Source organism: Sorex fumeus, unplaced genomic scaffold, assembly GCF_029834395.1.
Source record: "Sorex fumeus unplaced genomic scaffold, SorFum_2.1 ptg000002l, whole genome shotgun sequence".
NCBI classification, from domain to species: domain Eukaryota; kingdom Metazoa; phylum Chordata; class Mammalia; order Eulipotyphla; family Soricidae; genus Sorex; species Sorex fumeus.
The window spans coordinates 5,930,114-5,942,901 of NW_026606059.1; the positions used below are offsets into that span (position 1 = coordinate 5,930,114).

Consider the following 12,788-nt stretch of genomic DNA (forward strand, 5'->3'; position numbering starts at 1 on the left):
GGCTGTAAGACCCGGGTGCGAGTGGCCCCGAGTAGCCCCTCCCCGCCCCCCACACTGGCCGCAGGCCCAGCGCTTGGGAGTGGACACAGCCCCCACCCCCGCCGGCTGCGCCCTGGGGCGCGCTGGTCTCTGGCCACCAGCAACTTTCTGAGCTCGCTCAAGTCCTTCCTGCCTAAGGCGACGGCTTCGGGACAAGTGTGGCCTTCGGGGAATTGATGCTGCTCCTTAAAAGCGCACTTTCAGAGGTTTGAATTTGCAGGGAGGGGTGCCCTCAGCAGTGCTCGGGGCTGACTCCTGGCTCTGTGCTCAGGGAGGGCGCTTGGGGACGGTTTGCAGTGCTGCGTGCAGTATCCCCTGTGTTATCCCTCTGGCTCCCCTCCAAGAACTAGGCAAGAAAGAATGGTGGGGGTGGGCCCGGTTATGAATTACACACCTTCAGAGCCCTTCGTTTCCGTTCTCTTTGGTCTCAAAAGTAAATCTCCTCAACATCCGAGATTCCAACTGGTCCGACCGAGCATACCAGTTGAAACTCAATAAAATTAGAGCATATTATCCACACACACACACACACACACACACACACACACAGAGCTGTACTGATTTAAAAGATGAGTACACCGTGTGCTGGTGCTGGTCCCGTTGAAAGTCACCGTGATCCTTAGTGGGGACACTGATCAATGACGTAGCAGCAGGGCCTGGAATCCTGACCCTTCCTCAGCTAATCTCATTTGCACCTCACAAGGGCCTCCAGAGGCCAGACAGAGCCTCAAAGGAGAGTTTTGGTGACACATCCAACGTCACAGGCCTGATGCAGAGGTGCTCTGGGTGGACTTAATACTTTGTGGTTCTAATTTTATTTTAGTTTGTGTGTGTGTGTGTGTGTGTGTGTGTGTGTGTGTGTGTGTGAGACACACCTGGCAGTGCGCAGGGCTTACTCCTCACTCTGCGCTCAGGGATCACTCCTGGTGGGCTCCGGGGACCATAGGGGGTGCTGGGGATCGAACCCAGGCAGGCCGTGTGCAAGGCAAGTGTCCTACCTCTATGCCATCTCCGTGGTTCCTTTGTGGCTCCAATTTTAGAGTTATTTGTACTTTGCAGCCTTTGGGCCTGCTGAAGGTACTCATTAGAGAGTTCATTTATTGTTTAATAAGAGTTTTGTTTTTGTTTGGCACCACACCTGACTGCTCACACTCACGAACCAGTCCTGGTGATCTTGGGGGACCCACTGTGGTACCGGGGATAGAACCTGGGTTAGCCACCTGCAAGGCGACTGCCTTAGCTCTCGTCCTATCTCTCTTGCCCCGAATCAGCTTTCATTTTTTTCCGGTTTTGGGCCATACTTGGTGATGCTCCTGGCTCTCCACTCAGGAATCACTCCTGGTGGTGTTCAGGGATCCCACATGGGATGGATGGGCGGCTTGCATGACAAGTGCCCTATCTGCTGCATTATCTCTCTGACCCCTAGGCGTGTGTGTGTGTGTGTGTGTGTGTGTGTGTGTGTGTGTGTTTAATGCAGAGAGTCCCAAGGTACTCCTCTTGTCTCTGGTGATCGTGGACACTGCAGCTGCCACTCAGCACACAGAAGCGGTTTGACTGGACACTTGTTCTGTGTTTGAGAGGAGTGTCTGGCCTCCAGCACTGCTTCCCGCTGGGAAGGGTCGCTGCTTGCTACCGAGGTGGCCTGTGTGCTGCTTCTTCAAGAATAGCTCGTTGGCCGGCCCTGGGGCTTATCAGCCGTTTGCTGGTTAACGTTGAAATGGCGAGCAAAACTTAGCAGAGGGATTCCTCCGGCCTCTGCTAGAAGGGCCTTCTAGGCGCTTCCTGGTGTGCTTATCACGAACGGGGACCGTACCTCTTGGCTGTGACTGAGGCCTGAGATGCACAGTGCACCCACACTCCCTCAGCACCAGCCGTGAGCAAGGCCTTGTTCCAAGTCCAAAGTCTTTCTGTCTGTCTACACGGGGCTCTTGACTTTTGAAGACTAATGAAATTAAGGATAGATAAAAGGAAGGTTTTTTTTTGGGGGAGGGCGGAAGGGGGCGGGCCAGAATGGAGTGTCGTAAATATTGGAAGATTTCTTCCAGCTTCCTTCTCACCTTATATTTGCACTGTGAAACCTGGAGTTCGCACTGTCATCATTCCTAACATTTATTTTGAGTAAGTTCCCAGAGGGGGAGAACCCAAGTTTAGAAGAGAGACGGAAATCTGGAAATCTGCCAAGTGAGGAATTTATGAAGTTTTGGAACAGGCCAGTGTAAAGAATTGGTCCTTCTTTCAGTCAGATCTTGTTGATTCTGATTAGCTGAAAGTGCTCTTGATTAATTGATAATAACGAATTTGAATGATTTTTTGGTAGATGCTAAAAAAAAAATCAAGGTTGACGAGGGGCAGGGCCTTTCAACGACCTTTGTTCTTCATTCTTGTGCTTTTTGTTTAATCTTTTTCTGAATGTACTTTCTCTTAGTTCTGAATAAACTGCCTGTACCGTATTTGCCACAAAACTATTATTGTTGTTGCTTTGACTGTTGTGGTTGTTCTTGGAGAGGGGCTGACGCAGAGGCGGTTGGTGGTTGTTCTTGGGTTTGTAGTGACTTGTGATTGTTCTTATAGTCGTGATTGTGGCTATTCTTGTGGCAGTTGTAGTGTTTGTGGCTGTTGTGGTCATTGTTTTAATTGTCCTTGTGGTTGTGTGGTGGTGGCCATGTTGTATGTTTGGTGAGGGTGGTGGTGCTGGTGTTGGTTGCAGTGGTGGTATTGGTTATGTTGCCTGGAGTGTTGCTTGTGGTGGTTGTCGTGGTGGTTGAAGTGGTACTGCGTAGACTGATTTTGTAGTGGTAGGCTGTGATGATGTGTTTGTGGTGGCTATGGTTGTAGTGTACGGTTGTAGTGGCTGTAGTGGTGGTGGTTGTAGTGTTAGATGCAGTTTTGGCTGTGGAGGTAGTGATGGTTGTGGGGATGGATTTAGTGGTGGTTGGCGGTGGTGGTAACTGTAGTGGTGGTATGCAGTGCTGGTTGTTGTGGTGGTTGTGTTTATGAGGGTGGTGGTGGTCGTATGGTGGTGCCTGGTGGCCGTGTGTGGCCGACATGCAGGGTGTGTGTTCTGCTGCTGTAGGCCCACCCCTGGCTCTCACAAAGCCGCCTGGAGAGTCATATTCACAGTCATGTCACAGTTCCCCTTTGCAGAGAGTGTTTGAAAGCTGAGACTGATTTCACCCTCAGTGTATTGCCAAGCTCCCTTCCCTCGTCCTGCCCTCCCAGTGTGAGTGCCCGGGAAGGAGCTGACCGAGGCTGTGCAGAGATTTCTGGCTGGCCTTGTGGCCATCGCTGGTCATTTCCAGGGTGCTCAGAGGTGGAGGTCAGAGCCTCTAAGATGAACTGCAGAATTCACGGGGGTTCTCGAGAGCCCCAGCCTCGTCCTTGTGAGGTGCAGAACTCCAGGAAGAATCTCCCTTGTGTGGACTTCGTCTTCTCTCTCCTTCCTTTCCGCAGTTCATTTGTTAGACAAACTCCGATCCTGTTGTGCCTCGCCAGAAAGTGTTCCCTCTGCTCTGTGCCAACCCTCAGCTCGGGCCTGGGCCCTCTCCTCTCCCCTCTTCCCACGACGGGTGTGGTGGAGTCTGTTGGCATCGGTGAGCGGATGCAGCTTTTTTCCTTTAGGTCCACGAGATCTTCCCGGGGTTGGGGCCTTCCGGGTCCCCGGTTCTTCCTGGAAATGTCAGGCCCCTGGGGGGTGGGGGTGTGAGGGGAATGGAGAAGCTTGCGGCCTAGAGCCCTTCTCGCCAGGGACGACACTTCTGCTTTCCACAGGAAGCTGCGTGGCAGGGTCTCAGTAGCACGGCTCTGGGGGAGGCCTGAGGCAGCCTGAGGGAGGAGGCAAGCAGGAAGTGTTCCACTGAGTGGCCCCCAGCGGGAGTTGGCCTGCAACCCCACCTCCACCAACCTGAGGTTGGTGCTCCTGCTTCCTCGGCTCTGTCCTGGCTCACTTTTCCCTGGAGAGAGACAGGGAGGTTGGAGACGGGCGAGGAAAGAGAGAATCTGGCCCCGGTGCAGAACCCTCTCTAGTTAAGCCCGTGGAGACCACCTTTTGTCCCAGCCACAAAAATGGGTACATTTGGAATCCGCGACAGAGGGGCCGTCGTGAAACCCTAAGTAGGCGTCTTGGTTGACATTCCAGGGATATGATGATTTCTTTATACAAGCTATAACGTCAAATGACTTTCAACTTTTTTTTTTTTTTGGCTTTTTGGGTCACACCCGGCAATACACAGGGGTTCCTCCTGGCTCTTCACTCAGGAATGACTCCTGGCGGTGCTCGGGGGACCATATGGGATGCTGGGAATCGAACCTGGGTCAGCCGCGTGCAAGGCAAACGCCCTACCCGCTCTGCTATTGCTCCAACCCCAACTTTTTTTTTTTTTTTTGTGGGTTGCCCAGCTGACCACGCTCTGGGGCTGTTCCTGGTATGGTGCTCGGGCCCATGTGGTAGGTCATGGGTGGAGTCCAGGGCTCAGCCCAGCCAAGCCTGCGCGCCCGTCTTGTGCCTTCCCCCAGCCCAGTGTACTGTACCTGTTGTCAATTCCTTGGGCTAGAGCAGTGGTTTCCAAATCTTCTTGATTATAGTCCCTGTCAAGAAACATTTTTCTCTTGTACCTGAATGCATATCTATCTCTACTGAGAGAGAGAGAGAGAGAGAGAGAGAGAGAGAGAGAGAGGAAGGCAGAGAGAGAGAGAGAGAGGGAGGGAGTGAGAGAGGGAGAGAAAGAGAGAGGGAGAGAGGTATCAATGAAAGAGTCCCTCTGTCACCCTGGTTTGTTGGCAGGAGTGTGACCTGAATAAACCTTTCGTGTGTGTCTAGAAGCACAGACTTGAACCCAACAATTTCACAAGCTCCAATTCAATGAGGAGGGTCATTAAACAACTAGAAATGAAAGTACAGAAATGAAAGTACGGTCACACAATGTTACACCTTCTAGCGATCTTTTAACATTACCTTAACATAATTACGAAAGACGCTTTTATAACATAGAACCCAAAGTGACTGGTGGGTGACTTGACATCGGTTCAGAAATAAGGTTCTGGCACCCGAGAAATGCATCATCTTTGAACTGTGCACTAGCCGGACAGAGTTACTGATATAATATTGATATAATTATTGATAATAATTATTACATCAATTTATAATTATTATATTAGCACTCTGCTATAGTATACATTATAAAATAATTTATACAATACCATAGCAATCAACAATTATTAATACTAACAAGTTAATTAACAGTAGTTAATAATTGAATATTAATGATAATTATTAGTACTTATTGCTAATAATAATTAAGAGACGGGTAAATGCCACTTATTTTCCTTGGGATATCTCTGTGTTTTGGAAAGGAGCGCTGTCTCTCTGGCTTAGGCATGGCAGTGGGGTGAGCACTGAGATCACCTGAGCGTGGCAGGCAGGAAGCCTAATCTGGAAGCGTTGGGTGAAGATGGCCATGTGATGCCAGGCAGGAGTGACTGCAGGTCACAGTGGATATGAGGCTTTGGGAGATGCCGCCCGGCTCCGGACTGCGTTCAGTTGCTGCCTCCTGAGGCCTGAGTCAGGCCCAGTCATGTAGATAGTCCCCAGGAAGGCTGAGGAAGAGCGGCTCAGACTGTGGGGTCAGTGCCTGGGGCCTGCCTCGGCCTGATAAGGCCCCGCGCTCACTCAGAGTGAGGCCTGGGCACCAGGACTAAATGTTGAATTTATTGTGCTAATGAAGAGGTGTCACGGAACCCTGTTAGTGGAAAGCACTTTCTCCCATCACCATTGGCACGGTTCAGTGTGGGGGTCACACCCAGAGGTGTTCAGGGCTTACTGCTGACTCTGCACAGGGGTCACTCCGGGTGGTCACTCAGGCTAGAGCCTGGGTTGGCCACACGTCATGGCCTTACACACTGACCCGTCCCTCCAACCCAGACCATCGTCAGCGTTTTGCCTAGACTTCACTTAGACTGTGTGACGTTGCCGCCCACTCACTGCTCTGATGGTGATTTTACTGAAGAACAAACAGCGACATCCACCGAGATGAATCCGGGATGAGAAAATCAGACTGATTGCTCTGTCGGAAGGTTTATCCTCGCAGTCACCAGTGAATGGTCCCAAATGATAATGGTGTGTTGGAGTACAAGGAGCTTAGGTTTATCAGGTTGCACCCATCACAGTGCCCCCAAGTCATTTGTCTGTAACCACTTCTATGCTCTCTTCCCCAACCAATTAGTAAGGTCTCATCCTTCTAGGACACTGAACTTGTACTGTAAGTTAATATTGCCTTTCTCCTCTCCTTATGTCCTTTGAATAGTTTAATGCAATGTCCTTTTTGTATAGATACAGGAAGACAATTAATTAATATTATCCTTTATAACTTAGGATTTAATTGACCTTGAATAATTATTCACTCCTGGGCATCTGCCTTCTCAACTTAAGCCTTAGTTGCCCTCACTTCCTAGCACTCCAAGGGCAGGGTCCTGACGAGGAACTGGATGAAACCAGGGCAAGCCGGTAAGTTATGTGCTACCCTGGCATCGCGATGGGCCAGGCCAAGGTGCCACAATTCTTAACTATAGGTTCAGAGTTTGATCATAGGCAAATGCTCTCATGATCCAAAAGTAACGACGAGACTAGGACCCTGCTAAGAACAGGAAAGATATCTGGTCTGAGTACTGCAGTCTGAGATCGAGATGGCCCTAGGAGAGCAATTCTATAAGCTCAAAAGTATTTCTTACTGTGTCCATACAAAATTATTTATATTATATATGCTTTTATGTTGGTCGGACAAGGAGAAGGAGAAACGCATCCAGGGAAATCTGTTCTAGGGTGGGTTGATCTGCTAAATGAGAATCTGTCCTAGAAGCAGCCTTCCCATGTGTCCTGATGAGCTTGGATGAGACTGAACATTTCTCCCCTTCATCTGCCTTCAGTAAATAATTTCAGTATACTGCAAGAGGCAGCTTCCCTTATCTCACAGAAACCTTACTGTAAGAGGCAGGCTAGTCTTTGAGATGTAGATTCCAAGCTCTAGCAGACTGGTCTCTGATATGCTAATCCAAGTGCTTGTAGTTTGTGAAAGGTGAGGCCAAGATTACTGTCCTGCGGATGGAAAGAAATGATGTATGTTCTGCCACCTCAATGTTCTTTCAGTAACTCCTTTTGATGACATCACTATATTGGGCCCTTTAGAGGTACCATGATCTATATAAGGGGATTTTTGGGGCTCTCTCGGAGAGCACGTGCTTGAGACCTTCCATCCAGTTCCTCATCGGGACCCTGCCCTTGGAGTGCTAGGAAGTGAGGGCAACTAAGGCTTAAATTGAGAAAGCAGATGCCCAGGAGTGAATAAAGAAGTGTACCTCCTGACATACACTTCTTCCATGTCATAAACTGCTGCTAAGACCAACCAGCCTGGCCCTCGTTTCCTTCCTTCACCTAACCATCGCCATCGACCTCCCTGGAGTGGGGAAACGGCCGGAGACTACCGAACGCAGGTGGCGGGAGAGATAGGCCGCTGCCGTCCCTTTGTCCATCATTTTTTGTGTGTTTACACAATGGTGTAATGGAACCCAATGGTGTGATCTTATCCAAGTGCTAATCCAAGTCTTTTTGCTAGAGAAGATACCACTGAAGAAATAAGAAATTTTGAGCTGTGGTTCAAGTTTTCGTGGGATCTGGTGATTTCCCGGGTGATTCCAGAGAAGGGAAAGATGGTAAAAGGCAGCAGCTGGGTGCTGAGATTGCCCATGCAGCATATGAATTGGGTTATTATGATATACTCGTCACACAGGAGCCTGGCCTTGGTCCCAGCACCACCGAACTGACCACTATCTTCGTAGGGGTGCATATGGTCACTTGTATGAGGCCCTGGGCATGATCCCTGGCACCAAACAAACCCAGGACCCAAAACACACTAACTGCCCTCCTCTCTCTCCCCCCAGCCCTGGGAACTACACAAAGGTAAAGGTAAAGGTAAAGGCCCTCCCGTTGATCGTCGATTTGCTCGAGCGGGCCCAGTAATGTCTCCATTGGAGACTTTGTTGTTACTGTGTCTGGCATAGGGCAAAAATATCATTGTAACTAAAATGGTAAATTTTGGTCAAAATAGCAACTTTACAACCACATTGTGTAATCAGTTAGAGTATGTTGAGTAGAAATGCCATTTAACACCCATGAGCTAATGAGTTCTTGCACAATATTCTCTCTCTCTCTCTCTCTCTCTCTCTCTCTCTCTCTCTCTCTGTGTCGTTGCTGGAGAGTCAACCCAGAGCCTCACACATCCAGTACTCTGCTGAACTTACATGCAGCTCCTGTCATGGATTTTAAACGGAGCGAAGATAGTTCTAATACACCACCAGCATCAGTATGGTGGGAAGGAAACACGCCCGCAAGTTAAATGGACGTGAATTTCCCCCTCGACTTTGGTGTTGGTGACTTCCGGCAAGTTCCTTGTTCCCGCTGAGTAGATTTAGGACAGGATGAGAATAAGCCCTCCTCTCTGGCTGCAGTTAACTGAACTAAGACATTATCTCCTGCATTGTGTCCCCCTACTAGACTGAGGGCCGCCCCCTGGCACTGCCAGCCCTGCCTCCTCCTGCCAGCCAGGGAGCGAGTACGAAGCCTGAACGAGGCCTGGTTCGCTCTGGAGGTCTGAGTTAGCCACGAGTTACCCCAGGGTAGCCTTGGGCCAGCTGTTGGGAATGGGCTTGGTCAGTCGCCACTGCCCAGGGAAGGAAGGTGGCCTTTAGCCCTGGTGGGTGCCGGTGGGTTGGTGCTCAGAAGGACCTCTGGAGGGTGGCTGTCCTGCGTGTCTGCACGCAGCACCCTGGGGAGATGGTGGACAAGCCGCCGGGAGAAGGAATCCAAGACTGGAGGGAGCGCAGACAGGGGAGAGGGGCTGTGTCTACACTGGCCCGCCGGAAAGCGGATGCCCACCTAGCTTAGGTGCGTCTGCAGTGTTTCGTTTTAATTTGGGGGCCGCCCCCAGCCCTGTTTGGGGTCTAACTCCTGGCTCTGCACTCAGGAAGCTGGAGGGACCGTATTGGGTGCCAGGGATGGAACCCAGATCCGCCACATGCAAGGCGAGCACCCTACCCGCGGTACTATCTCTCTGGCCGGGGTTGGCAGTGTAGACTCACGCTCCCCTGTCATTGGATGCACGACATCTCCCGGAACCCCAGTGAGTGTCAGTGGTCCACGTGCTTTTATTGATTTATTTGGCTGTTCCAGATGCTGCTCAGGAGTGACCCTGGCCAGGCTGGGGGAATGTTTCTGGCACTGGTGGATTAAACCTGGGCTGTGCCAGCAAGTGTCTTCCCTCCTGTACTCACCCACCCTGAATTCTTCCCAGTGTAATGAATTCCACATATAAATTTGAAATTTTGACAAGTTCAATTTCATTGCTAGAAGTCCAATGCGCTATCCATTGCACCACAGAGCCGACCCGGGTTTGATTCCTCTGCCCCTCTCAGAGAGCCTGGCAAGCAGAGCCTAGCAAGCTCCCCGTGATGTATTCGATATGCCAGACACAGTAACAACAAAGTCTCCAATGGAGACATTACTGGGCCCGCTCGAGCAAATCGATGAACAACGGGAGGACAGTGACAGGACAGTGACAATTTCATAGCTCCTTTTTTTTTTTTTTGGTCACACCCGGCAATGCTAAGGGGTTCCTCCTGGCTCTGCACTCAGGAGTTACTCCTGGTGGTGCTCAGGGGACCATATGGGATGCTGGGAATCGAACCCGGGTTGGCCGCGTGCAAGGCCAACGCCCTACCTGCTGTGCTATTGCTCCAGCCCCAGAAGAAAGAATTTTTGTTTTATTTTGTTTTGTTTTTTTGGGTCATACCCGGCAATGCACAGGGCTTACTCCTGGCTCTGCACTCAGGAATCACTCCTTGTGGTGCTCAGGGGACCGTATGGGATGCTGGGAATCGAACCCGGGTTGGCCGTGTGCAAGACAAACGTCCTCCCCGCTGTGCTATCGCTCCAGCCCCATAAAGCAAAAGAATTTTGGTGGGTGTCTTGTACCTAATCTTACACAAGCAATCACATTCCCTTGAATACTGGGTTTCCAGTGCTCGGTGTCCCCCAACCGACCCCCGCAGTGGCTGCTGTCGTTTCCGGTCAGCAGTGGATAGTGAGAGCCTTTTATCTGATGTGCTGCGGTCACCGCATCTTCCCTTCCCAGTTTCCGCCCTTGGGCTCCAGTTCTACCCTCATTTCTACCTGCTTCTGCTCCTTTGAAAATCAGTTGCCCTTAGGTTGACGGAGGGTCATTCGCTGTGGCATGGGTTAGTGTCTCGAGTGGCCCGAGGTTGCCTCGCAGGACTCCACGCTTCCCAACACAGGAGGATTTCAGGAGCCAACTTCTCTCTGGCTTCCAGCAAAAATGAGAGGTCAACCGCAGTGGCCCGAGTCCCTGAATGTTCTGTGAAGGGATCCGCTTTCACAGTCTCTCAAAGAGTCGTGTTCCCTCGATGCTCCTTCATGTGAACAGAAGAGGAGTTAAGGAGGGAGGAGAGGAGGAGAGGGAGAGGGAGAGGGAGAGAGAGGAGACAGGGCCAGAACAAGAGTGCAGGCCTCGGGAGATTGCCCTGCACGTAGCCGAGCTGGGCGCAGTCCCTGGTACTGCATCCGGCCCCGTAAGCACCTCTCGGACTGATGATTCCCGAGCCCAGAGCCAGGAGCAAGCCCCGAGCACCATTGGGGGTGGTCCCAGAACAACAACAACAGGAAGAAGATCAAAGAACCCAGTGGGGAGATGCTTCCAGGGCTGGAACTCGGCTTTGCCTGTGGGAGCTTCCGGCTCTTCTGAGCACTGAGAAGGACCTAGCTTCTGAGCACTGTTGACTGTGTACCTGCCTCCTTCCCCCACAGAAGGGAGAGAAACAAAAAGCCCCGGAAGGAAAACATGGCACATCATCTTTATTATTCGTTCTGTCATGGTGTTTGTTTGTTCATTTCTGTATTTCTTCTAATCATATCACTCATTGTCAGTATCACTATCATCCCGTTGTTCACTGATTTGCTCGAGCGGGCACCAGTAACGTCTCCATTCGTCCCTGTCACGTGCTAGTGTAGCCCAATGGCATATTGAGGCTCTTTCAGGGTCAGAGAAATGAGGAACATGATTGTTACTGCTTTTGGCATATGAACACACCACAGGGAGCTTGCCAGGCTCTGCCGTTATTTATATAATTTATCTAATCATATAAAAGCAAAAACAAACACTGTCCTCCGATTGTTCATCGATTTGCTCAAGCGGGCCCAGTAACGTCTCCATTGTGAGTCTTGTTGTTATTGTGTTTGGCATATTGAATACGTCACGGGTAGCTTGCAAGGCTTTGCCATGAGGGCGGGATACTTGTGGTAGCTTGCCGGGCCCTCGGGCGGGAGAATCGAACCCCGCTCGGCTGGGCTGGCTGTGTGCAAGACAAACACCCTAGGGCTGTGCTCTCGCACCCAGCGATAATTCTATAAATATATCATCTAACTATATATATATTTATATAATTCTATATCACAACAGTGGTATAGAATTAATGCTGATAATTGTCAACCACAATTTCTTTTTTGAAGAATGTTTTTTAGCGATTTAGGTTCTGTGCTTTAGAATCACAATTTAATTTTAAAATTTATTTATGACAATTTGTTTTTTGTTTTGATTTTGGGGTTTTTGGGGGCCGGCACACTTGGGGATGCTCAGGGCTTAGTCCTACCTCCCTCCCCACCATTGTACTGTCACTCAGGCCCCCACAATTTTTTTTTTGGTCTTTTTGGGTCACACCTAGCAATGCTCAGGGGTTCTTCCTGGCTCTGCACTCAGGAATTACTCCTGGCGGTGCAAGGGGGGACCCTATGGGATGCCTAGGATCAAACCTGGGTCAGCCATGTGCAAGGTAAACCCCCTCCCCACTTTCCTGTCACTCTAGCCCCCACAATTTATTTTTAAATGTGTATTTATTTATTTAGGAGGGCTGGAGCGATAGCACAGCGGGTAGGGCGTTCGCCTTACAAGCGGCCAACATGGCCGACCCGAATTCGATTCCTCCACCCCTCTCGGAGAGCCCGGCAAGCTACCGAGAGTATTCGATATGCCAGACACAGTAACAACAAAGTCTCCAATGGAGACGTTACTGGGCCCGCTCGAGCAAATCGACGATCAACGGGAGGGCCTTTACCTTTACCTTTATTTATTTAGGACTGTGTGCTTGGAGGAAAATAGAAAAATTCATGAGCACCTGTTTCTCACCCCAGTGGGGTTACCCTCGGCTCTTTCCTGGCTGGTCACAGACCAGAGGGGTGACCGATCTGCAGTGATCCTGGGACATTAGCTCTGGGACCCCGGACACAGTGCCCCGGAACCTGTGTTTTTTTTTGTGTGTGTGGGGGGAGGAAGCGAGCACAGAGATGGGCCGTCCGGGAGCCTGGAGGGCGTCCTGTGGGGTCCCAGGTTCCAGGTCTGTTCCTCTGAGCCCGGGATTTGGCCCACCCGGACTCACGTACTCTCCGTGGTCGGCTCAGAGGATTCCAGTTGGCGATGAATCCCTAACGTAACACAGGAACGTAACGTGGGAAGCAAATGGCACTCGTGATTGTCTCTATTTCCGAAAGAAAGTTCCCTGGGAGGGCGTCTATCAGACGACAACAAACAACTGCAGCCATCACAAAGCCAGAAAATAGTCCAGTGTGGGCAAGAATGTGGAGGAGCCCGTGTCTGCTGCCAACACAGATATCAGATGGGGCAGAATTGGAGCTG

At 50.6% G+C, this 12,788-nt stretch overlaps 1 protein-coding gene across 2 annotated transcripts in view; it reads left to right on the forward strand.

The window, feature by feature from the left end:
- LYN (LYN proto-oncogene, Src family tyrosine kinase) overlaps positions 1–12,788 on the forward strand; it is a 123,142-nt gene that overhangs the window by 744 nt on the left and 109,610 nt on the right. The gene's annotated exons all lie outside the window — the stretch shown is intronic.